This window comes from Melopsittacus undulatus, chromosome Z (assembly GCF_012275295.1).
Source record: "Melopsittacus undulatus isolate bMelUnd1 chromosome Z, bMelUnd1.mat.Z, whole genome shotgun sequence".
Taxonomy (NCBI): domain Eukaryota; kingdom Metazoa; phylum Chordata; class Aves; order Psittaciformes; family Psittaculidae; genus Melopsittacus; species Melopsittacus undulatus.
In genome coordinates this window covers 96,570,700-96,597,775 of record NC_047557.1, presented here as the reverse complement: position 1 = coordinate 96,597,775, position 27,076 = coordinate 96,570,700, and the positions used below count along the sequence as shown (strand labels likewise).

Sequence of the window (27,076 nt, the reverse complement as noted above, 5' to 3'; positions counted from 1 at the left end):
TGTTTCCTGGGCCAAATTACCATTTTGTTTAGGCAACATTTCACACATAATTATCTGTGGGGAATGGGGAACTTTCAGAGAAAAAGTCAAATTAGCAATTTTAATGCTAGAAAATTCTTGAAGATGTGCAGCTTGGGTAATTGATATACCCCTAATCTTTACAAGTTATAGCAGTCTTTGAAGAGTCCGCAGCATATTTAACTTTATTCTGTAATTGTATGCTCAGGCTCTGAAGATATCTTAAAACTTGCTATTTATCTGCCTGGTGAGGCGCAACACTTTCTTATTAAAAACATATCTATCATGGTTAATGACTTGATTTTTTTCCTTTAATACAGTACAATGACAGGTGTAAAGAGAAGATGAGCATCAGATGCTTGAGCAATATGCTCACTGTTTCAAGATGCCTTGAACATCAGCATTCCTTCATGGTGCCAGAGGAAAAAAAAAATATGCTACACAGATTACACGCTTGTGTTAGATAGAAAATAGTACCATTTGCAGTTTCAGTTAAAAGCATGTTGAAGTGCATATGGAAAATACCATTAGGAGGAACTCCAGAGCGCCTGAGTAAAATGGGTCATTAGGCTTTCGTTTGTTGGAGAGTGTCTCCCATCTGACAGTGCAGAATGGTAGCATTTTTAGCAGCTTATGTTCCCAGTTACATTAAACAGACAAACAGATTGACTATTTTGCATTTCTCATTTGACAACAGCTTGTCTTCATTTGCAGCACACTGGTGGCTGAGCTGAAAGCATGGTGGATGAGTGTATCCAAGGTCCTGGTTTTGAATAACAGCAGATGCCAACGTTTAACTTCAGAATCAATCAATTCTTTTTCCTGCGTACGGATAAAAGGTCTAGTGAAGTGCCTGAAGGGGGTTTTCTGCTGTTTACAGCTGAAAATATATTAAAAAAAAAATCATTGCAAAACTTTCTGCCTGAGATGTGGGTGATTTTATGAAAGTAGGTATGTGAGGAAGTGTTTCTAATTGAGGGGTACCGAAAACATTATGTGAGGCGTAATGGAGCTTCATCTTTTAGACTCGTATCTGGAAAACTGTTTGATGGCTGTCAGATCTTGGGCCAGGCAACACTGAGCAGACTCTGGGTGATCACCCACTTTCCTGCCTATGCTTCTCTGCACCACCCCCACCAAGTGCAAGTACTCATGATCTGCATCCACAGGAGGTTACACATTAGTTGTTGTTCAGATTCCCAGAGCATTTGGGCTGGTCCATAAATGCTTCTCCTCTGGGAGCTGGTTTGGTGGGGAAGACTAGTAAAATGTACATAGGATCAAAATTGTTGAAACCATCTTATTCTGAAGGCAGCTGGAGCAGACTGGGAGCCTCAGCTGCTTGGGACAGTTGTGGTTCTGCCCCATGCATGTGCAAAGTGCTATGATCTTGGAAGGTGCCAGAAAGCTTAATGTCTGTTTATCTTCTGGCAATGTACACCTTAAACACTGCAATAGAGGCTGACATTTACCAAGTATCCACAATTTGGCTTTGGTAGAAATGCAGAGGTAGTCTGCATTTTCTTTTGGAACAGAGGGATGGGGTTAATTGCTTCCCCTTTCACACACTAGACCTCGTGAAAGGACTCCCTGCTGAAACTGTGGGATGCTCTCAGGTGGGCGCAGCATCTATCCCTTATCGGCAAGATTTAGCACTGTCCAGATAGCATGAAAGATTCACGAGGTAGTAAAATGTGAGCGATATAAAGCTAATCCCAGTGTCTGGAGCATTTGGCAGGGGAGAAGCAGGTCTGATTACAGTGTGAATTGTAAATCCTTCTTTTAAGTCAAATTCTCCTTCAGTAAGAGACACATTTTCTGCCCAGTAGCAGAAAAGACACTCAAACACAGCAGAGGGTGCTGGGTGAGTTCTCTCATCATCATGGGAAAACAACGGAGCAGCTTCTTTTGCTATGTTTTGACAGGTTTTGAAGTCACTACTGTAGGTGCCCAACTTGGGGTGATGGCAGGCAAAATGGAGCCTCAACTGAAGAGGTCCAACTCAACAATCTAAAAGCAAAATGCAAGAGGCAAAGCGGTCTTCAGCTTTGCTTACACAGATGTCTTCATAGCAGAGGGTTTGAATCCTAGGTGTCCCAAAGCACTGTGTGCCTGACTAGAGCTTCTAAAGGCTTGACTCCAGCTTCTGGTTTCAAGGAGCAAAAGCTAGATGTGACAATGTGCAACCCTGAGACTCTTCATCTTTTTTTGGATTTAGCCTGAGGTCAATGATTTTCTGCAGCCCGAGGGTGACAGGGAGAGTCTCCAGGGACTGATAGTACAGGAACATGTAAAGCACACCTGTGACATCCCCCAGCTCTCCTGCTGAAATGATCTTCTCCTCACATGGGAAGTTCAAAGGTTTTGGTAGCTGCAAGCAGGTACCAGTTAAGAAGCAAGCCAAAAGGTGGTGGTGGGGAACCCTTTGCCACTGAAATATTTATTTCCTTCTCTCACCCATCCTCCCTGAAGATTTCCCTCTTTAGCAGCTCTGATCACATACACAGAGCAAATGCTGTTCAGGACCCTGAAAATAACACCTGCAGCCAGAAATCTCTCATTAGAATAAATGGTAGGTTTTCATCCAGGTTTTTCTAGCCATAGTTGAGAAACAATTTCTTGGTTCTCTTTTTCTATAAAGATGCTGATGTAGAGCATTCTAAAATCCTTTGGATAATGTTTATTTTGATGTAGGGTCAGTTATGTTAGACTCATATTTGAAGATCTGGTTTGGCAGTGTAGGGTATGCAAGAAGAAAAACTAATTTTGAATCTGAAATAACTTTAGCAGAACACATCAGGGGAAAAGAACTGTTGTTACCTAAAACATACAAGCAAGCCCTTCTACAGAGTAGCTAACATTTGCCATACTGCCTCATTTGGCACTTACAATGAAATGAGTCAAAAAGTCAATTTTACCTTGTAATTTTATAAAGTAGTTTCCTTTTTTACTGTTTAGTTTATGATATTTAAACATGGACTAAATCCCCATAGTTTGGTCTCACCTGACCACTGCAACCACAGGGCTTTTTCTGATGATCACAGAGGCTGCCATGAGCACCCCAGATAGATACACTGGCTTTGGTCAAAGCTTCTTTGAGGTTCCCACCTGAACATAGCCTGATTAGTGATGCCAAGGGATCTGCCAATAACACAAGTGATGCAGATTTGCAGGGGCTTTCATATAAGAAGGCAAATGCTATCACTTCTTGGTGGCCTGTAAGAGGCAGTGAAGGCTGACAGTCACTAACTAGTCCAGAAGTCTATGGAATTCTCTAAGCCATCAACTTCTGCAGAGCCAGAACAAGGCCCAGCATTAAAAAAAGGCCTGTTATCCTTCTCCTGCAGCAGAGGTTGCTTAATATACTCTCTTATATGCTCCTGATAAATGAGTCTCCCTGTCCATTCTACCAGATTTGTTTTAACCAGCCTAGCAAGCCTACACGTGGCTGTGTAACGGGCTGGAGAATCATTCCCACTCCACTTCTGAGCATAGAGAGGCACGCACAGGGTTTAGTCTTGCTCTCGGAAAAGCAAGGCTTTTTCTGCTGCTCTCCACTGGAATACACATTGTTCCATCTACTTCAAATATCTTGAGATTCCTGCAGAATTGTCTCTTGTTGTGACTGCATTAAATCCTCCGCATTTCTGTCTATTCATAATTTGATGCCAGTGTCTGCTATCGTTATTAAGTGTGGTTAGAAGGAAAGAACGAGAGATTAGAGAAAGCCAAGAGTTATCTGAGGCACACAGGAAAGAAAGAAAATAAGGGGAAAACACTTTCAAGGCCAGTGGAGTATGAGAGTTCTCAGCATGCGGTCGAAAGACATAAGCAAGTAAAAAATTTGACAAAGGCCATTGCTTGGACTGCTTATATGATTGTTTCACGGTAGAAAGAGCATGCTATTGATTCCAAAAATGCTCTCTGTCCTTTTACTTAGAGATAGGTATTTTGATAGTCAAAAGTGTACAGCTTTTTTTGACAAAAGCATGAAGGAATATCTATGGAAAACACCACAGTTTAAATGACCATGTTTTGTTTCTTCTAACTCTCCTAAAAAAATTGTTGCCGTTGCTAGGACATGCATTTAGAGCTCTTTGTTGTCTTAATGGAGACTGAAACATGTGTAGAGTTTGGCGTTTGCTTTTTTTATTCATCAGCTGAATAAAAAAAGCCAAGCAGACAAAGCATTTGTAATACAAGAGTGGAGTGCAAATCCCTCCCTGTAAGCTGAACAAAAAAGCTCATTAAGAGGAGGTGGGATTTCCTGGTCACAGCTTTTAACCAAAGGGCAAAGGGCTCCTGTTAAGTACCATACAGTCTAAACAGGGCTGTGTAAAATTATGGGGGGGGGGGGATGAGGGGGTAGGGTGAGGGGGGAGTCAAATATTTGTTCTTAATTCTCAAGTTAGTTTATCCAAAGTGGCAACCAGGGAAGTGTTGGGAATGATTAAATGGCTGCATTGAGGCTACAAATTGCTGCTACTTGCTTTTGTAGCTGGACTTGTTGCAGTTGAGTGATGTCGCCCATCAGTGCATTGTGTGCACAGTAAAACAGTCGAGCAGTGACAGATAGACTGAAACTCAGAGCTACTCCATCACCACTGAAGGATCCTGCTCACTGGGAATTGAGAATGAGCACAAGCCATGCATGCTGCTCAGAAACAGCTGCTTTCACTCCAGCCCAGCTCCTCAGCTGGCCAGGGCAAGCAGCAACTAGTAAATATGCTTTATCTCTGATCTCACTGGGGAGGAGAGCCAAACGAAGCACAAGCAAAATAAATAATTTGGCAAAACGCTCTACTGATAGGTCTAGATGCTCAGATTGTAGACTTCCCAGCCAGCAGCACGCAATGTCAAGTGGGAAGATGACTTGCTAGCAGAGCCTGAGGTAGCAGTGCTGGACACCAGCTGGAAACCTGCACGATCTGCCTTGACAGATAGATGCTGAGACAACAGCTCAGTCCACCCTTCCTGTGCTGTCAGGCCCAGTTTGTACATTGGTTTACAAATGCTGTGTCTCACATGCAAATGATCCCAGAAAAAAGGTGGGATAAGGTGATCTCATATGTACAGCCAAGGGTGAGGGCAGTAAGAGCCTGATGAAGCATGAGCATCCTTTGGGAAATAAATAAGGAGCTGGCCAAAGCACTTGGTCCAGTTTGAGTGTTTCCCTGTTGTCCTTAGCCTGTTCCTGGAGCAAAGTTGCTGGTAGGTAGGGAAGGCTTTACCTGTGGCATGGCTCAAACCATGACAGTGCTGCACAGTATCTCTCACCGAACAATATAGAAATAGGCAAAAAGGCCTTTTAACAGGGGATTTGCACAGATTTGTCCATTTGTATGTTCTGTGATCTCACTCTGCCTGTCCACAGAATGACAGGTCCCTCCAGTGCTATTGTGCCAAAGGAAAGGGCAGAAGGAGAAGGAGAAGGAGAAACATCCCCAGCATCTTCTCCCCATTCATCTGCTTCTGCCTGTTTCCTCCTGTGGTTTTCTCCTCTGTTCACTGGTGGACTGTTTGATAGTGCACTGTTGCTGTTTTAGTTGTTTTGTTGATCGGAAAACACAACAGACAAATGTAGACATGTAGGTATGAAACTTTAGAAGACTCAGTTCTGGGAACAGGTTTATTTTGGGCTGGAAAATAAATGGAGATTTAGTTTATACAGATTGTTTTCACTAAGTGTAGAATCAGAAAATTTCATGTACGGGTTCATCATAAAATTGAAATGGTTGAGGCTTAATACACATTATGAGCTCTAATTGAAAGCATTAATTAACATTAAAGCCAAATTTGTCCAGTCGCATGCTAAACAGAAGTCAGGGAGAAGCAGCTAAGCAGTGTGTCTATCATTTGGCATTCTTTCTGAAACACAGATTAGCATTTAGAGTCCAATCTTTTGCAAAAACTCATTAATGGGCAATTAATTATGTTTCATAATTTGCACCTACACTCAACTATGTGCAAAACAGTAGCAGCTGTATTAAACATTGGTACAAAATCAAAATAAAATGAAACTACAACAAAGACAATAGTTGCATCAAACAGAGCTTGAATGTACTGATGTCAGCTCCCTGTTTATTAGTGTAATGATATTTATCCTACTGAAAGCCTAGAAAAACTTCAGTTATGAACTTTCCCCTGTAATTGTTTCATTTTGAAGATGAATTTTGGTGCTTCTATTTTTGTACATGTTCTGTTTTTAGTCATAACCAAAGATGGTTGATGACAGACAGGTATATGCACTAACATCCTTGTGCTCTGAACATAACTGCTTTTAATAGGAATAAGTATCAAGATGTTGAGTACTGAACAAACCAGAAACTGACAAGTTAGAAATGGTCCCATTCTAGAATTAAGAGTTTGTTTATCTTCAAAAATAGCTTTTTTGTTGTTGTTTTTTGGCTTCAGGTGGAAAAAAAAGGCAGAAACATGAACGTCAAAGAGAAACTCAGAAGGTGAAAGAACCCATGTGAACTGAAACCAGAAACAGCTCACATAAACCTTCTGAGAAAAAAAACCCTGCCTTTGCTTAGCCATATACCAACTCATCATCAGTTTTTCTTGTTTCCTAATTATATCTCAGGAGCTTCAGGAAGCCCAAGTTCTTGCACTTTGTTGGGTGTGTGAAAGTCAGATTACACAGGAGAGAGGGAAAGGGGGAAAGGAATATCTAGGAGAGATAGAGAGAGGTTGTAGTGATGCAGCATGCAAACTGGAACAAATCATGTTTTACAATGTTGTAAACAGGAGGAGGCTGAGAGTGGCTGCATGACCCAGGGGCATACAGGATGTCTGTTAGGGTTGGAAAACAAACACAGGTCTCCTGTGTCACCCTGCTGAAAATGGCTTTTGAACTCAGGTACTAAAGAGAAAAGGTGCGGATGTTAGAGCAGTAGGCCACGTAGAAGCAAATGTTGGTACAACCAAGGAAATAATGCGGATTTGATGTGAATACATGGTTTTTGAGGAGAAAGGCTTTGGTGAAATGCCTCCAGTCCTGGGTAGCTAAATGAATTATGCTGAAGGTACAGAACAAGCATCCTGGTAGTGGAAAGTGGAGGATGAGTACTTACTAGCAGCAATGGACAGGCTGGGGGTGCACAGCTGAGTGACAAGAACTTAATGTCTTCCAAACCTTGAATTAAAGCTTCATCTGTTGTGTCTTCATTCTTGAAATAGGAAAGTACAAATGTCTTAACATCATTTATCATGACCAGTTTATGGGAACTAGAAAATGTACCCAGTAGTCCCTGTCTTTGGGTGATTTATGATGCTGAAGCAATCTATCTGTGAGGAGCCAGCTGGGCCCATTTGTGCTCAGCCCTGTAGGCTTTGCCATCAGGAAATAACAAACCTGTGTTGAATGAAGTGCCATGATCATACTAGCAGGATCTATTCCAGGAGCCTTTGCAGATGTTGAGCCTCCTGAAGTGCTAGGTGGATCAGTTGAAGGGACAGAGGAGCCAAATAGCTCACCTTGCCATGTTCTACGATCATCTCTGGAACCAAAGTGCACCAGTTTGGGGTATTGCCGGAGTCTCTTCAAGTGCAAGGGCAGAGGGGACTTTCATCTCGGATGTGTTACACAGCAGGAGGTGCACATATTGAACACTTTGCAAGGTTGTGAGCAGACATAGCTCAGGGGAAACCTAACCTTGTAGTGCCAGTGATTCTTCTTAACAAATATGAATAATTCTGAAAACTAATTCACTGAATAAAGAAATCCAAGAAGATAGGCTAGATAATTTTTGGACATGAGAGAGAGTTCCTGATGGCTCCCTCAGGTAATAATGAAGGAACTGAGATGATCAAAGGCTGTGCTGTCTTCTAGAGCCAGAGCCAGTTACATCAACCTGCTGGAAAAACATAAAGTAGGTAATCAGAGATCCTTGACGAAAAAGTTCATTTTTACAGCATTCAGCTACAAGACATATTTGTAAGAAAAACAGATTTAAAATTGGAAGAGGGAAAAGTTTCTTAAAATGTTTTAATTATTTATTAAATAATCATTATTTCACTAATCCCTGCCATCTAGACCTGTAACTGACTGATCACTCAAGGGGACATTTGAATGTCTTCATGAACTTGTGTTGGCTCTGTGGAAGAGGGCAGCAGAAGGAACCTTACAAGCAAGTAGCAACTGCCGTCCCAACACATTTGCTAAAGTTTCAAGTGAGATCATCCTCTCATGGAAACCAAAGGGTGTTTTGTAAGAAACTTCCATACAGAGTGTTTTTCACTACATAGGTGTTTTTATTCTCAAACTGAAGTGCCAACACTAGTTTAAGGTTTTCACTGACAGCAGAGGGTTCCCATGGGTGGATATCTGTGTCTTGGATGTATTCACCCATCATCCTGATGCAGCTGTACATGTCCAGCTGCCATCTCCACCATTTCTGGGAGTTATACCCTTGCTGACTGGCTCACATCCTGGACTGTCATTGCAGGGAGAGCCTGACCCAGTAATGGTAATAAATGTGGTTTCATGCTACTTTTCTGCCTGTTGTGTCTGGACTGCAGAACATGTCTGAGCAGCTACTGAGGGCTGCCTGCAGTCTTCTCCAAAGGCAAAAGTCTGAGGAGCCAGAGAGGCACCAGCCAGCTCTTCCTCCTGTAGCGTTCAACCAAGAAAGCCAACACACACCTCTTTATGGTGGCCTTGCATAGTGACCTTGTAGGGTAGGTTCTTCCTCAGCCCTTGTTGAATAATTTTGGCATCTAGCTGTTCTGCGCAGGGACCACACAGAACCCAGACTATGCAATTATAGTCTTGTTTTCACAAGATTGCTGCTGCTTTCGGTACAGAATCTCCATCACCAAAGAACCATTGTTTCTGTCCCCTTTTGCCTCATAGCAGTTTAGGATTGGAAGTAAAACAATAATACAACATCTTAGTGAAACTGCAGTCGTACAGGCTTTTAGCGCTCAATTAACCACCATCACAGATTTTTCAGTACACAAGGAAAGAAATAAATACCTTGAACTCTGGTGCCTTGGAGGGACAAGTGGAAAGAAATGGTTATTCTAGGATTCATTCTGTTTCGTTCTTAAAAGTCTTCTCCAGTAAACTCAAACTGTGCAGCTGATGAAGTGATTTTCTGTGTGCTGCAAGTATTAAAGATACTGGCTAATTTAGCTATCATGATAAATATCTGCTAGGAGCCTATTCCCATGAAAGAGCAAAGAAAAAAGGAAACCTTCTGGAAAACAGAAAAAAAAACCCTATTTTTCTTTGTATGGAAAATACTTTAAGGGAAAATAACCTCTGATAATATGTTACAATGTGGGCTAAGGTGCTGTTTAGGGGAAGGGTATGAGATTCAACACCTAGAACATGGACAAGTTGCAATACTATGTCCTCATAAATCTGTCCAGTTGCTGACACTCGGCTGCAGTGATTAGTGGAGCTGTTGTAAAAGACAGTATGATCTTACTGAGGAAACTATATTAAAATACACCAAACTACTTGATGTGTTCCAGGCTACCTATCACCCAGAAGAGCTGTACAGATAGTCAGGAATTTACCAGACATCAAAGACCATTTCACCCAGCAGCAAGTCAGTGCAAGGGGTAACAGGAGGGTTATAAGCCCATTGCCCAGCTATCCCATCTGGGGTATGGGGGACTCAGTGTGGTTACACAACAGAGGAGAGGAGGGCTGATCAAGCTTCTTTTAATTGTCTAAGGCCAAGAGTCTGATCCATTGCATGACTCCACATTTCAAGGAATTCCATTTACCTCTGAGGGTTTATTATGAAGGATCTGGGCACAGCTCCTCCTGAAGAATTCCCTTTCACATTTAGAAATATCAACTGCAGAAAAAAAAAACAAACAGATGCAAATGCACACCAAAGAATCAGCTGAGGAAACAAATTTAGCCAGTTGTGTCTCTCCTACATGTATGAAGAAAACGCACATTGGGTATAGGCAGGTGGGACACTTCCTTGGGCAAAAGGAGAGCGTGCCTTTGTTCCTCATGAAAGTCTTATCCCAGGCTGCCATATAAGTAGAAAGAAAGCCCAGATTTGGCCTTTTTTATCCTAGACAGCAATGTCACTTGTCCTGGGGGTGATAGATCCCATTTATACCAGCCACTTAGAGACCCCCAGCCTCTCGCCTGACCTCTAACAGAAGTGCCAGGCAGCTTGGCATGAGGATTTGCATCACCTCCCTCCCTAGCTCCCTCTTTCACCACACCAAAACTATATATAGATCTGCACAGGAATTATTATAAATCGCCATTCTGAAAACGGGTGCATATAAAAAGAAAAGTTAGCTCTTCAGCCGAGCCGCCGATTCACAAGTTTTTTGCCTCGAGCACAGTTTTACAGCCCCTGCAAAAACAGAGGCATTGATGGAAAGTCTGACGCAGCGTTAACTCCTGTTGCACTGGGAGTGGCTGCCGAGTTTAAAATGGTCACTGAGTATTTTCTTCATCTTCCACATAAAGCCTCGTGTCTGAAAAACTGCACATGACATTCACGTTGCAGGCTACTCTGCTCCCTTTTCCTTGACAAATTACTGCTCTAACTAACAGCACTCCAGTGCCAGGTCCCATGCTTTTAGCAGCAGAGCTACCCACAAGCCCTTTTTGTGGTTCCCTTGTCTAGATCAATTTAAACCCAATGTGACTCTGGCTAAGGGAGGCATTTTCCAATTGCCTACCACAAAGTGATAAGGGTCTGCTGCAGCAGCTAACTTGCATGCTTCCCCAAATGAGCCCTTCACATTTAGGAAGGTCAGCCGTGTCATTTCTCTAATTTTCTAACCACAAAAATGTATATTTAGAAACGAGCAAGGAAACTTCCTTTACCCTAAGCAATATTGCATAATGATGGAGGAGGAGGATTAGTGCATAGGTTTTTCTTTGAGCAGAATTCTGAGAGATTGGGAGCTGGAAGCCTGAATAATGACTTAATTCAAATATGCAAAGCCAAGGCTTTCTGTGTGTTTCAGATCCTTTTCTGTTTCAGGATGGTGTTTGTTATGTTAGGTGCAAGCTCTTCTCCTGCTGCCCATGTCTTAGTCTGTGTGTTTTTCTGGTGCTGTTGAGCTGTGCCCCCTCAAGGATGCTTCAGGCCAGGGCTTCAGCATTTGCCAGCATAGCCTCCTTTGTGCCTGAGCCTCTCCTGGGATTGTCTAACCACTCCTTCCCTCCTATCCTCCCAATCTCCTGACCCTCACTAGGTTTTAAAGAGATTTAGGCGTTGCTGTTATTACAGTTGCACTCCTGAGCTCAGAAGTCTGAAGTGTTTAGACACAAACGCCAAGAATAATAACAAACGGTCCTGAGCACCCTTGGGCTGAAGCCGCAGATCAGCAATGAGTTTTCAGACCCCATGTAATAGGAGGAGGAAAAGCCAAAGAGCAAATCCCTGAGGTCCTGGGCAGGAGGTGCTGCCTGAGTGGGGATAATGGGTGGCAGGTGAGGTGTGGTATGACGAGGTCTTTGTGCAGGGTTTGTGCATCACTGTTCTTCCAAGGGGTCATGGCTGTGAGATATGAAACCACCACATGGCCAGTTTCAGAGCATGTGAAGTTGGTGTGAGGTCACTGGGGTTTCTGGTGGGGATTCGTGCTGCCATGGAAGGGACTGAAGCACCCCAGAGATGCTGGGGAGCCCACTGCATTGTTATTTCAAACATAGAATCTCCTCTAGTCCTCTTCAGCACAGTGAAACAGGTCATTCTGGCTGCTTTGCAGCATTTTCTGGCAAATCCTTCCCCAGGGACCTCTTTCTTCTCTTAAAGTGCCTATGAAGCCAGTCACACTGGGAATGGAGACTGGTGGTAGCTACCTAGCAGTTAGGTGTTGGACTATATCATTAACCTCAGCAATCTGTCCCTCTGGGCCTGTGATGCATGTTAGGAAACAGCTAAAGGTTCGATTTCAGCACACACAAAGGGCCAAAAAGGTTCACCCATGTCTCTCCAGATGGTGTTTTTCAAACTTAACCCTGCAAAGTCCACCTTTAGCAAAAGGAATGCTTCTACCATCATGGTAATCCAAATCTGAGAAACTTTTGTTAGGTGAAAGTTTGTAGCAATAGAGAGCTAAGAATAATCATATGTGGTTGTACTGAGTGCACAAAAACTGGGGATTTAGAAGAAATACTTAGTGATTAGGTCTGGTTGGGGATTAAACCATCTTTCTGTCAAAAAAAATTAAAACATTTTGCAAGTTATCTATTTTGCCTGGCCTGGCTCATGGTATGAAGCAATCTCTGGAGCAAAACAGACACGGACAGTTCTATTCATTAAACTTTTAGGAGAGGATGTTACCACTGCCTTGCACAATAGTTGCTAAAAAAGTTAGTTTGAGAATGACTAATTGTGGCAGTGGGAGTGTGATACATGAGAGCAGAGCCTTGGATTGGGAACCTTGTTCCCAGCTTTTCTGATGGAAGTTTGCATATAAATGGTGATATTGGCATCTCGTTTTCAAATGAGATTTTGGAAAAATACTGTGAAACTTCTATTTGGAAGCCTAACTTTCCCACAGTAACTCAGCAGGGTTTGTCCCTGTTCACAGCCTAATGGATCAAAAGTTCAATTTCTGCATAGTCTATTACTTGCATACTCAATAAAATAGGATGCACGAATGGCTTAACTTTTTTTTTGCCTTTTTTTTTTTCCCCACTAAATGCAATTTTTCCCCTCAAAGATTACTGAAAATTACTTTTTCAAGTCAGTATGAAGGCTTATCAGTCCAGTGGTGTTCAGATCCCATATTAACTGCCTCACATTACTGTGAACAAGAACTGCTGTAGAAACCAATGGACTAAGAATGTAAAGTACATACTGCTGATGTATGTCCCTCCAGTAACCCTTTCCCTTCGTAGGTACCTGATAGACTCCTCTTTCACCAACAATTCTATCTTATTTCAAGAAAAATGTTATATTACAGAACTTAACTAGAACTTTCCTAATGCTTTGGGGCTGCATCAGTCATGGTGTTTGTGACTGATGAGAACAGAGAGCAAACACTCCCCACTAAGGAAACATGTAGAAAGATTGCTTTCACAGCATGCTCAGGGCATATTAAAAAAATTATGTTTCAGCACAAAAGGAAAAGAATTTAGCCTGTGCCTGTCAGATTGCTTTAAATATTTTATTTTGCCTGTCTTCAGAATCTGTGAATCCCAGAAGAAGCCATCCCTTGGGGCCCAGCCCTTCAAGGATACGGCATTCTTCAATCCCATTGATTTTAGTGGACCTTGAAGGCACTTGATACTTCATAGACTTAGTCCCATGCTGTAGAAAGGTTACTCTGTTTAGGCTCACCTATTGCAACAGCCAGGAGATCTAATACCATTTGGTTTAGCTGACAAAGGGAATATGGGCAAGCTCAAAATAAAAACAAGAAAAAGGTTTTTAATAAAGAAGTCAGTCTTCCATGGGTTAAGTTACCAAGGGATGGCCTCTACCATCCTATAAAGACTGTACAGGGACTCTACTTTCATTTTCAAAAGAATATTACTGTTCATGTAACGGGTTGCATACAGGAACTGCAAAGCTGAAGTCTCCTGTCTGCAGTACCGGAATGGATATGGAGCTGAGATGGTTCATGGAAGATCCTCTAGTCATTAAAAAAATCTAGATTATCTGAACTGAAAAAAAAAACCAAAAACAACCAAACCCAGATGTATCAAAAAACATCAGCTTTGAAAACTGAAGTTCTTAAATGCCTCAGTTTTGCTTACTTACAGGACTGTAAGTTGCCTTGTGTGTATCTGTGTTTTCACCATCACCAGTCATAGGTTCCTTATGTGGGGCATACGTAGTCTCAGACCTTACATAGAAAGGCTTCAAATACTGCAGTGCTTTCTGCACAATATGCTTCCCCCTTGGTGTTGGTGCCCTGTCCTCTCCCCATTATGCATGGGCTCCACAGAGGCTAATGAATGCATTTTATGTCCTTATGAGAGGAGGAAACATCAGCCCTGCTGTAGAGATAAGGAAATGAGGCACGCATCAGTGAAGGTCATAAGTTTCCATTTACTTTTGGTGCCCAGTTTGAGACACCTAAGCATGGTTTCTCAGAGCTTGGTTTTGTCTTACGCAGGTGGCAAAGGGCAGTGTGCTTCTGATGGGCTCCTGCCATGCTGTCCCCACTGCCAGGAAGCTGATCATGGCTTCTTAGACCCTCTATAAGGCCATTGCCTAATCAGAATGACCACACACTGCAGTAAAATAGCAGAAAAATGACACAGCACCACTAAAATCACCCTGCTCTATTGACATGGCATAGAGTTTATGGCAGAGCATGATGGGGTCTGCCCACATGGCTGCTTCACATGAGTTATAGGCACTCTGGAAGCTTTCACACACTGGGAATTATTCACTCTGGTGTGATCTGGATAAGAGAAAAATAAGTTTCCAGGGAGATGGATATATTTTTGAGTAAAAACACTCTTTATTATAACTCAACCCCTTTGGGTGACCTGCCTTTTTTTTTTCTGTTCATCACAGTATTTTGGCTGGAGAAGAGCCTATTGCTCTTGTATTTTAATTATCACTATAAATCTTTTAATATTAATTTCTTAGTATATCTTCATGTTTAACATGTGATATTGTAAATATACATTCAGATTAGCTTGCTGAATGGAAAAAAAAAAAGTTCTGTTTTTAAAAAGTTCCTTGAGACATGTTTCCCTAAAGGACTGTGTGACATGTGGTTCTGGGGGGTTACTCCAGTTCAGTTCACTTCCCAACACGTACTAGACGTGTACCCTTTCACAGAACACAGTAACACAAACCCATGTATTCTTCCCATACTTGTGCTGATGCTGACCATTTACTTATTTGAAAAAGAAGTCACTAGAAGATGCTACCAGGTTGAAAAGCATGTTTGAACCCAGTTTTCCCCACAGACAAATGATCACATAGAAGTTAGAGGATGGGTAGATTCAGTTCTCCCTTTAAACCACATAGAGTTAAACTTTACGTGTCAGTCAGCTCCTGACTAGTGACCTATAAGTTGATGGTCTCAGCCAACTCCTTGCAGCTTGCCATGTGTGTTGATGGTGTAGGTACTTTGTAAGTGTGGGCAAATTACAGAGTACTGGTGTGTCATCATGAAGGACACTTTCATTGATAGGTAGAAAGTAGAACAAATATCAGAAACTTAGAAATACCCAAAGATGCTCCAGTGACAACACTAGGAAGAAGGCTTGGTTCTCCAGGGCGCTCTCCTTTTGTAAAGCTGCTGCCTCCAAGCTCAGATGAAAACCATGAGCTGCCAGATCTTCTGCTGGAACAACAAAATTACTGGGGAGGAACCAAACACAAAACAAAGCAACCCCCCCAGATGAGCCATTGTTCTGATCCACTGTTGCAGTTCCTGTGGTCTTAAGTTTGCCTGCAGCAATAGCACACATATATCAGTTTGATAATGTTAGTCGCAACCTGGACAAAAATACAAATGAGCCACACAGAACGAGACATTGTGTATGCAAAATAAATCAGTGTGCAGAAGCAACAAAATCAAAGACATGCTACTGACTGACAATAGTTTGCCCTGAAATAAAAAGTAGGTCTGTCTGTGGGCACCAAGGAACATACTTATTGCCTTTCTTCCATCCTGTAGAGCTTTTTAGTAGAGCGAATACTGATCTTGCTCAGTTAATTTACATGAGCGGAAGTGTGACAAACAGGGACAGTCCCTATCTTGAAGTAACAGGCCACAGAAGGGAAGTTTAGCAAAAATAGGAACCATTAATGGTCATTCCATCTCACTCTGAGAAGTTCACTGATGTTTAATTAAAGTTCTGATACGTTTTCAACTGACCTTATTTTCATACTTGATAATCAGTAAACTCATTATCATTTTTTTTAAGGTTGGTTTTGAATCTAGCTAATTAGAACTCTGTGGGTCAGCATCTAAGTTAAATAAAGACAAGGAGAAAAAGTCCAAGATCTGCAGATTTTATATGCTCCCTGCGAAGGCAAGTGGTCATAAGTAACACCTCCAGCAGAAGGCTGAGCTGGCACCGATGGGTGATGTTCTGAGCACCAGCCGTGCAGTGGGGACAGGATGTAGCTGAACCTCCACTTTTGCCAATCGGGGCATCAAAAATAGCTCAAACATCATCTTTCTACAGTTGAACCCTTTGAACCCCTGAGGTGTACCAAGCAGGTCTGGAGAAGAGCAGGGCACAGATTTCATATAGCTCCTCGTTGCAACTGCAGTTAGCATGTGAGGAATGAATGAAAGGACAAGAGGAGTACCAGTATGCAGCACTGGTATTTCCAGGAAGGAAAGATGACATTATCTGTGTTCAATAGAGTGCTCAGCCACTCTTGGGACAGGCCCTAGCCCATCTCCAACTCCAGCAGTCAGAATCACCAATGCTTTAAATGCTGGGAAGGAAACAAATAATTATAATACTTAGCACCTGGCTTGCACTTTGTGCATTGACAGCACTGTACAGCCATCAGCTAATGAACTGAACGAGGTGTTCAATTACACAGTGATTGTTAACGCTCAGTTAAAACCTACAAAACTGAGCACCAAATGGTAGAGCTGCAATTTCAGCTGGCGGCTTGTAGGCACTTCCTTCGTAATCGTGGATGGTGCTTAGCAATACTTAAAACAAACTATTTCTCCTCTTCCTCCAGCTTTTCCTGATGTTTGTGTGTAATGGCCTGTTCTTAAATGAGCCTCTCCCTTTCTGGGAGCTTGTAAATCTTATGTTGTAAGACTCTGGGTGTATGTGAGGTATGGTAGGCAGGCTGTTGTTTTTCTTAGAAGGCTGTGTTGCAAGGCTTTGGCAAACCCATGATCCACACACACACACACAGAGAAAAAAAAGTCCAGCCTGTAAAGTAACTGAAACATTCTGCAAACTCTTTATATCTAACATAATTGAAACCTGACCAAGTCTTGAGTTTCTTTATAATTTAGAATGTGACAAAACCTTCAGCACCTCTTTGATACACACAGACATGCAGACACATGGTTATAATAGCCACATGATCAGCTGCAAAACTAATGGCTGAAGCATGTGATAAATTGCATTTTTTCCTCACCTTTAGCTGCTTCACCCATATGTTGGCTATCTCCTTTGCCCTGCATGCAGTGATCCATTGCCATGGGGCTACCTTTTCCGTGCTGATTCTCCCCACAAGAGCTGCTTTGTGCCTTTCAATAGCCAGCCATAAATCTGCTTCTTCCTTTTTATTCTGGCAACATGACAGGAGCCCTCTATTCCCAAAGGCAGAAAATTCCCATTGCTGAAGAGCCCTTCCCCACCAATTCCCTTTGTGTTGCAACTGCTCCCAGCACCAAGCTTTTATTTCATTGCATGTGTGGGACAGGCAGGGCTGTCCCTGTCATGATGGCTTTAGCAAATACATGGAACTCCAAGGACTTCCTCAGCAAGAGGGATTTGGCAGCTCCTGTGGCTGCCTAAATCCTCTTCACATTGTCCCAGCGTGGAGGGGCAGGCCGTGCATATGATTCATCATGAGTGTGCAGAGACAAATTAACTAACGTGCTTTCTCCAGATCCTGCCATTTAAAGAATCTCACACTTCTGTGCCTGCAAACATCATTTTATCTTCAATTTTATGACCTTAGATGATGAAACTATTCAGAAGTGCAGCTTGCTGTTATTTCCTTCCCCTAATCCACTTTGCACTGAACTGACAACATTTTCCCCTCTTTTTTGCTCTCGTTGCGGAGCACCCAGAGTACAAGGTCATTGGAGGGAAGTATACTGTTGTCTGTTTATGTGGAGAGGCTTTCTGATGACTTAAGAAGCAAAATAAGCTGGCTGGTGTTGCAAAGGTTAACAGGGGGCTTCACATCTGGGTGAGCAAGAGCTCACAAGAAGAGGCTTGATGCCTCCACCCATCACAGCAGCAGCGTTTCACTGCTGCCAGCAGTGTGGGGACTCTTACCTGTCTCATATTAAATGACCTTTATTCAGATCAGCCATTGCATTGCACCATGCACGTGTCTGGTCTTTCTTTCTGGACACAGTGTGGAATTTGTAAGATGTTGCTTCAGGAATTATCCTCAAGGGATTGAACAAATTTTACAGTAATGGAAAGGGAAATCAGTAGGAGTTGCCTGGTTAAGAAAAGAAAACAATTCTTTCTTAATTTGAACTACCAAATCTGATGGCAAATGTAACAAAGTGCAAGTACCCTCTAGCTTGCAGAGAGGCATTAGCAATGTTTATGTATCCCTAATTTTGCAGACTCTGAAGACACACATTGCTGCAGTCTGACTGAGATATCTGCATGCATCAGAGCCCTGCAAGACTTCAAAATATTCCTGCTGTACTGAAGTGTTTATGGCATTTGGAAGAAGTGAGAGAGACACAAAATTCCAGGGGTCTAATCCTATCCCTGCTAGTGAATTACAGTGTGACTTTGGGCAACGCATTTGCCTTGCTTTTCTATTTGTGTTCAGCCTGTGTGACTGCAAAACGAGTGCCACAGGACTTACCTGTCTTCCGGATGAGCTGGCAGGAATGATGAATTCATCCCTAGGCTTTGCGGCTGCCTAGCAGTCCCTGGTCCCCTTCCTGCTGCCCTTGGAGCAAACCCCTGGAGCCCCAGCTCTGCACACAGTCAGTACTGTCCCATGGCACTGCAGCTCTCTTGCCCAGCTCCCTCCATCCCCAGGTATTCACAGGGGTTCATTTACTCCTCAAGGTTAGGCTTCCTTCCCACACCAGTAGTACGGCTTTCCACACTCGCCTTGCACCAGGTTTTCCACACCAAGTCAAACTGGACAATGCTCCCACTCACTGATCAAAGAAAGCTGCAAAGTGCACAGTGCTTTGCCCTGCTGATATGCACACATGGCACAGATTATAAATATAACCCTGCAAAATCATCCATTTATTAGTTGAAATTGTATTAATATAATAATGGAAGTTACTTATTTTTTTCTCCTTTTGGCTGAGGGAATAAACAAGAATCCTTCCAAGGGTCTTTTACAGAACAAAGCAGAGGAGACGGTGCTTTTAATGAAATGTGTATACTTCTAAAATGCGCTACGGGTGCATATGCCAGCTAATAAACAAAGGCTGAAAATCTGTCTGATCAGCAAGTTTATGACTAGCTACTAATTAGGTGTATCTCATTTAGGAAAACTCACTTGCCTGCCTGAGTTTTGTTTGGGGGGAACAGGATGGGGACAAGAAGAAGGAGGCAGCTGTGCTGGAGGGGCAGCAAGAGTGATGAGACAAAGCAAATTTGAAGCAAATCTCTCTCATCCTCTATCCCAGACTTGAAGACCAGACCCATTAGCATCCATTCCATTAAACTCTGTTTTTTAACCTCTCCCTTATTCATCCTGGAGTTGTCTCAATGTCTGCCAGTGCAGCACAGGGAGAAGTCTCCATCAGAGACGAGTGTGTGACTAGAGACCAGTTGGGCTTCCTATTGCAAACTCTGTGGGGCTGAGATCCAACCTGTTCCATAGGTGAAACACCAACATGTGTTTAACACATAGCTGGAGCAGTTGTAAGGAAAGAATCCCTAACTCTTGATAGCTGTGGATAAAAAGAGCACATTGCAGAGGTTCCAACCACGATATAAAGTAGTCTTTAAAAAAAAGTGATCTTTGTAAATGAGACTTTCTTGGCTATGATCATTAGAACAAATGGAAGCAAAGAGATAAATAATGAAGTAACCCAAGCAAATCAGACAACGTAGCCTGTCTCACATCCATTTCAATCTGAAGTTCATTTTGGCTCATGCATCTGAGTCTGAGTGAGTTTTCCTGATTGATGGATGATAGCTCACATCCAGGTATTATTATCTTCTTCCTCTTTTTACACTCAAAGAATTTTAGAAGACATAGTTTTGGAAATGCCCATTGTCTGAGCCCCAAAATATATAGGTAGTTTCTAAATTGATTTCTGTAGACAGATGTTATTTCCATTTCATTTCACTTGAGAAGTTACTTGTTCAGTTATCTTTCTGCCTGTGACAAGCAACAGTAAAATACAATGGCAAAATAAAAACAAAAACAAAACAAAAGAGCTGATGACAATTTTATATCTAGACAAACAGATAAAAATAAAGGCGTGCACTTTCTCTTATATACCAAATTCTGCATGAGACATCAGTTTCTCAGACCATGCTGAACACTGCAGCAGTAACCTAGAGAAGCATCTTCCCATTTGCTTAGCACGTAAATAATCCCCATCAGAGCATCCCCTCACATGCCCATGGTTAAGAACATGCTGAAGTTAGCTTTGCTGTGCAAGGTCAGCACGTGTTTTGCAGTCCTGCAGCCTAAGCCCATGAAATCTGGAAGCCTGGAAGGCTTGTCAAGGTGAGATGAGATTCCCACATGCAGGGTCTCTGCTCCAAAGCCTCTGATGCCAGCGGGGTGCACAGCACAGCTGTGGGTCTGCAGGCACTACACCCAGCCTGCAGGCCCCCTACTACCATTGGGAGAGTGGCAGAGCCCCAGTGGTGGCCCTGATAAAGACATAAGTGTGAATAAATTAAATAAATAAGCTCTCATTAAGTGCTACATGGTCTGTATGGCTGAACAGGGACACTGAGTGCTGGGAGCTAATACATGATGTCTTTGCTGTGATGAGCAGCAGTATCCAGCCTGGCTCCCACTGTTGGCAATGGAGGAGTGGCTGGCACTGCCCCCACCTAAAAGATGGGGACTGGGTTTAGATGTCACACATGGGCATCTTCCAGCCCCACTACAAAAGACATATGGTTTAGAGAGGGCTGTGGATTGCTTCCCCGGTCAGCAAAAGGGCAGGAAGGCATTCCTGGAGGTGACTTGACTGAATTCCTGCCAAAAGGATTACGCTAATGCAGCTAGGATCGCATGGCGTTATTAATGGTGCAGTAAGGTTTGTAGAGCTTTGTGCAGGAGTCTTTTATTTATTATTCAATTCTAAATAAACAAAATAAATAAATCATATCACTTATACACTAGACTGGTAGGTGCAATGGAAAAACAAAGATGGATGGATAATATCACATTTTAGCCTAATAGCTGTACAGCTTCATATTGTTTACGCAGTTTGATGATTAGCTGCACCTGTATTGGAATATTAAAAACATTTTTAGAAAATCAGTAATTAAACCTGGATTTCATTATTATTCAGAGCATACAAATTCACAGGCCGGCTGTATTAAACATGATACAAATATCATACCGTATGTAACTGTACTCACACTAATTGCACATTCTGGCACACATTATGGGGTAATGATGCTTGAAGTTACCAAACAGTTCAAAGATCAAAGGCCAGGCAGTCAAAGATTTTAAAATAAAGATCCTGATTTGTGAATTTATGATAATGTGCTAAATTTGACCTCTTCCCCTCATATAAATGACTATATATAATTATATAATTATATCATAATTAGTCTGTAGTCCCACAGCAATTACAGAGTTATTCCATGGGTATCTAAGCCCTGATAAAGATGGCAATACCTGGCATGTTCCCCTGCCTCCTGCTCTACATCTCTAACTTTCTATTGTCAGTTGCAAACGTGAAAATATCCTTTGCCCTGGATTTCACCCAGGCGAGACTTTTATCTCTAGTTGCTGGTCCTGTTTAATTGGTGGTTTGCAGATATAGAAATTCAGAGGAATATTATTCATTCATCTTCAAAGAGCTGGAAGCCAGGAGAGGCTGGTGGGGCACCCAAGAAGCCTTGCAGAAGACTGAAATGGGAAGGCAGTGTTTTTATCACCTTCCTCATTCAGGAAAAGAGAGAGAGAGTAAGAAAGAGCAAGGCAGCCTGACCAGGAGCCAAAAGGAGATGATTATGTGGTTATCCAGAGGGATTCTTTCTATTACTTGAAAAATCAGAGTGCAGATCTAGAGAGACAGGTTGATGTGCTCAGGAAGATCAATGAATATGAGAGGTTCATTGGTGGCATATGCTTGGGTTTAGATGTAAGTGGCAGCTTCAGAGGTGGTGACAGCAGAAAGGAAGGAAAAGCTGATGGTCAGTGGCAAGCCCTGGGATCTGCACTTACAAACACAGGACCTTTCTCCTAGTGAGAAGAGGTCATCAGGGTCTTGAGGCAGCAATGTTGGATGAGATTGCAGCCATAGACGTCAATTTCAAGAAAATCACAGGAAACAAGCACACCTGAGAGAAGCTCTGGAAAATGGTCAGGAAGGGGCTCAGTGGTGCCCTCAGAAACATCTGCAAAATGCAAACAAAAACCTTACAGCTTTCTGAGAGGCAAGATGTTTTTCAAGTGTAATTGCTTGCTCACATGGTTCTTTTATTAAGCTGTCTCGGAAACCCTTGTTGAGAATAGTTTTAAGATGCTCTCCTGTTCTATGCAACTCCTTCATTTACCTTGGTCTGCAATCACTTCAACACACTCATCCCAGCCCATTGTTAAGCAGCAAAAGTTTGTTCCATTCTTCAGCAGAAAAGACTGTTCATCTGTCATGCATTGATAGAGTGTGCTGCTGAAGATGGAAGGACTAGAAATATTTTTGTTGGCACAGAGGAAGACACTTGGAGAGAAAGTGAGTTGGGGGCAATAAAGATAGCCAGGAACTCTGGAGCACCAACCTCCAGATGCATCCAGGGTCATCAGGAAAAGTATATCAAATATGTTAACATAGGTCTGGAGCCAAGAACTAATTTTGAGGAGTGAGGGATATTCTTGCTAGTTCAGTGATCATTTTAAAGCAACTGAGGCATTTTCTAACATTACAGAGCTTTTTGTTTGTTTGTTTCACCTACAGTCTTTTGCTGAGGCATTCATATTTCCAGGATCTGAAAACTAATTTTCCTAATGGTTAGTGGAGTATAGGAGTTTCTGTTTGTATCTTATATCTTAATAAGCCATGACTGTGTGCAATGATATAAGTAAGTCACGCACTTCAAGGCAGTTTGCAACTAAATTTTGTGATATCCACCAATGTGATTCCAGGAAGTTAACTGTGGTTGCAGATTTAAATATGAATGGGTTGTTTTAGGAGTTCTGTAGGAGATCCATTTTTATGTATTTTGTTATCAAGTCCACAAACACTAATGCATGCTTCAAAGCAAATTGGAGCAGATTCAGTAGTGAGCATCTAACCTGACTTCTGCTTATTCCAAGTTGCCTTTATTGCCTTGTTATAGTTGCATTAATTTTCAGGTTCTTCTTGGTTTAAATATGAAGGACTCTTTGGAAAACTGCAAAAAGAAATATATTTTATATTGGTAACTATGAGATACACATCTAAAGTGTCAAAATTAAATTTTTAACTTTCTATGCTAAGTCTAATGTATAAAAATAACTAATCAGACAAGCAGGAATCCTATTAAAATATTACTACAATAAAAATTGAATCAGAGGGTGAAGAGGTGAATTTATTTATGTATTTTGTTTCTTGTCTCATCAGAAGAAAAACAGCAGTGTATTCAGACAGAGGGCATAATGATGGTAGGGCAGAGGAGAAAGCAGTAGAAGAAATAGCCATGGTTAGGTCCAGAATCACAGTCCAAGTGATTCAGCAGTATTCGATTTCAAGGTATTCAAAATGTAGACACTGGATTGAGGGTGCGAGGAACACTAAAAGCATTTTAAAGCAAATCATTTATTAAAGTCTTTATGCATATAAGAATAGACGTGTATGAGAGAGATATATGTATATATAAATACATACTTGTACATGTATATCCATATATTCATGGGAGCATACCTGTGATTATAGATCTGTACAAAAGAATGACATTGACCTCGCATTCAGGAGTAATGACATCAGTGTGAACAACTGCTCTGCAATGAGATAGTAGTGGAGCATCGTAAACTGCAAAGGGTTCAAAAGCCAGGGAACTGATATAAAAATTAGGAAATTAAGACTAATCAGGTTATTGAGATGGATCTGCTGTATTTCATTCAACATGCAGTAAACATATGGATTAATCAGCCACTAAGACCACTGAGGAAAAGACTGTGGCTCATGCTCTGGAAAAAAAAATGTTTTAATTTTTTTTGTAATTTCTGCTTGTTCATGGATAAGAAACAAATATTTCCATGACTAACTGACCAACTGGTGGTACAAGTTTGCAGTGTGGTTCAATTGATCATCATTGATGAGTTTTTCACTTTGTTCTTTATTTATTTTGAAGACAAATTGTGGTAGTTATATTCTTTGTTTGTTAAAGTCTGCCCACATCAAGTGTTCCATACACAATTTACACAGTGAAATAATAAGCCCTTGTAAAGACTTATTATAAATCCTAAGACCTGCTCAGCAATCCCCATGGTATGCCTCACAGTCCAGTGGTGCATGAGTTCTGCGTAAGCATGGTCAACGCCCTCCATGGCCTGTGCAGGGCTTAAGTGTGAGTGCCTATTTGTGCAATGGCATTTTTAGCTCAGGTTTTGGGGACTTAAGCTGCTTCAGTACTTAAAACACAGGGTGCCCTCCTGGTTTCAGATTCTGGGGTATTCTTGCCAAGCCAGTATAAAGCAGATGCAGCAAGGCAATAGTTCATATAAAGTGTTGGTAGCTCCCAAGAACATTCAGGAATGAGGTCAGGGAAGTGCTGGTGTAAACAACAGCTTTACCCTTACACCTTGCTCTGGGAAATGCTTCTGTAGGGGCACAGGTAGGATTGCTGCTGTACCTCAGACACTCTTGGTCACAGCCTGGTGTACTTGGGCTCTTGGTGAAGAGGATTTGCCCTGGAAACCACCTGTCATGACTTATGGAAAGGCATAATGTACTCAGGTGAGGTCCTCTTTGAGATTATCTTACAGGGAAATAGATAGATGGGATTTAGTGCAGAGTTGTGCAAATGAGGGGGACTATGGAGACAGTGTTCTCACAGGAGAATGGATATTTGGTACATGAGCTCTGAATAACTTCAAGGGATAGAGCAAGGCCGTGGGAGGCCCAAGGAACCTTAAGCAAGCAAGATAAGAAGAAGCTGGAATTCACTGAGTTATGAGAACTGTGGACTGTTGGCAAGTGTTCGAGGTCAAGTTCTCACACCTGTGCTTAACCAATTATGTTAGTCACTAAGGGTCTTCAGGACAAGTATCCAGTCATGTTATGCCAAATTGCTGTAGGTGTGTGTAAGCAATAGTATATAAGGAGTTAATGCTTTGAAATAAATGGCTTTTTGTCTGATCATATTGATCTCTGACTGAGTCCATTCCGCAGTAGGGGACAAATCCAGGATAACCATGAGCTGGGCAGGATGGTATAGAGGTGCTGGAAAAGAGAGAAAAAGAGTTGTTCTCTGTTTCATCTGCCATGGTGTGCTTATGTGTTCACAAGCGTAAAAAATGTTAGGGAGGAGTTAGCAAACTGACATTTGCAGGCATTGATGTGCAATATAGTGGCTGCAGAACAGGCCCCTTTTGTTTGCCAGCACAACCCCAAAGCCACAAGCACAGAGGAGAAGGCAGAATATGCGGGTCTCTCAGCATTGCCTATCTTTACACAAAAAAAATTTCACTTCACTTAAATCTTCCTCAGGAATACATGGGAAGAGGTAGTTGTTCAGCAAAGGATGCTGGTTCAGCCTTATATAAATACCTGTAGAATTGCTCAAATAGTTCATTAGTACTTTATGAGTTTGTGTGCTTGCATTCCTCACTAGCTCTAATTGCAAAGATGTTGATTTGTACTGCATCCGACCGGAGCCGGCTAACAGATTCTCTGCTCTGTTGCCCCATTAAATGAGGTGTTACTGTATTTGACTCAAGCTGAAAAGGATCTCTTCCCATTTAGTAAAGAGACCAGTTAGGGCTGACCTAGCTGGGGACAGATTTCCTTCCAAATCTCAAGAAGTCCTACTGAATATGAGATGTTAATTGTGGCAGGAATTAAGGATTAACCAGTCATGGCTTCAGGTTACTATTGGGAACTGAAATCAGGATTACAAAGGAAACTGGGCCATGCCCTCACAATGCTATTACCCCAGTTCTTGAATCTAAAAAACCTTAGAAACTCATCCTTGGTGACCAATAAAAACTAGTCTAAATTGTGCTTACTGAGGCCTGAGGAAAAGAGTCATAATTGTGCAGCCATAGTTTGGACACCTTTCAAAGCAGAAGATAACATCAAGTACAAGAGAGTGAAATTTGGCCCTGATTTATACCCTCTGCAATCTTAGTAACTGTCAAAGCTCTAGCATTGGCTGTACAGCAGGCCACAACCTCATCTCCAGCCCAGGAGAGATGAGCCCCACACCAGAGGCCAGCCACTTCTGCCTAGAGTCACTGCAAAGAGAACAAATATAGTGCAAAGCATTTCTCCTTGGGCAATGAGAGAGACAGATAAAGTCCTTGTGGAGTTTAGCCTCAAACCTGAGGCTGTTAACCCAATTAATGGTTGCATCCCCTGCATACAGGTACAAGGCTGTATTCTGCTCCCAGGATTGAAATCCAGCTCTAGATCTCCCACAGCATCTACTGAAGGGCTCAGTGTTAGGGTGATGCCCTCATTCAACTTCCAGGGAGGGGGGGAGATGCTCAGATGGGCTACATATTGATGATGCTGTGAAACCCTGCACCTGACCCCAGAATACAAAGCCAGACAGATGAATTGGAAGAAAAAGAAATCCTGTGGTTGAAATTTATGACAAGGTAGCACATACTTAATAACCAATTAAAGCCAAGATTTATTGGGAGCTAAATTACATTTGTATTATAAATAGAACTAGAATATACTGTTACAGAACAAAAGCAAAACATCTTAGCATTTAATATTGTAAAAGACAAAGTAATCTAATGGACCCTAAATGTTAATGGGTGTAAAGATTTACACTTTAATTGCATTTTTAAGTCATCTTATTTTACAGTTCTCTTTTTTCTGTGTACATAGAAATCAACAACGCACTGCAACATTATACTTAGTAGTGGCAAGAGTGACTTAAGGAAACCTGTTATTATAGCCAAGATCAGTTTATTACTTATAAATCCTCAGAAACATTTTAATTGAAATGAGCAGTGGACTTTCACTGACCTTGGCTGTATGTATGTGAGACCTTCATAGCAAATTAAGCTGGTGAAAAGTGTGTATGTGAGAAGCCAAGAAGGGAGGGAGTGGTAACAGGACAATTTCTATTTGTAAAGCCAAC

At 41.9% G+C, this 27,076-nt stretch overlaps 1 protein-coding gene across 2 annotated transcripts in view; it reads left to right on the top strand.

The window, feature by feature from the left end:
• The window catches only part of MAF (MAF bZIP transcription factor), a 186,076-nt gene that overhangs the window by 151,609 nt on the left and 7,391 nt on the right, over positions 1-27,076 (top strand). Inside the window, exon 3 of one of the 2 annotated variants that reach the window (XM_034072676.1) lies at positions 733-750. The exons of the other annotated variant lie outside the window; for it this stretch is intronic. The gene's annotated coding sequence lies outside the window, so the exon portion shown is untranslated. Of the gene's footprint in view, positions 1-732; positions 751-27,076 lie in introns of those variants that run through there. 2 annotated transcript variants of the gene reach the window in all.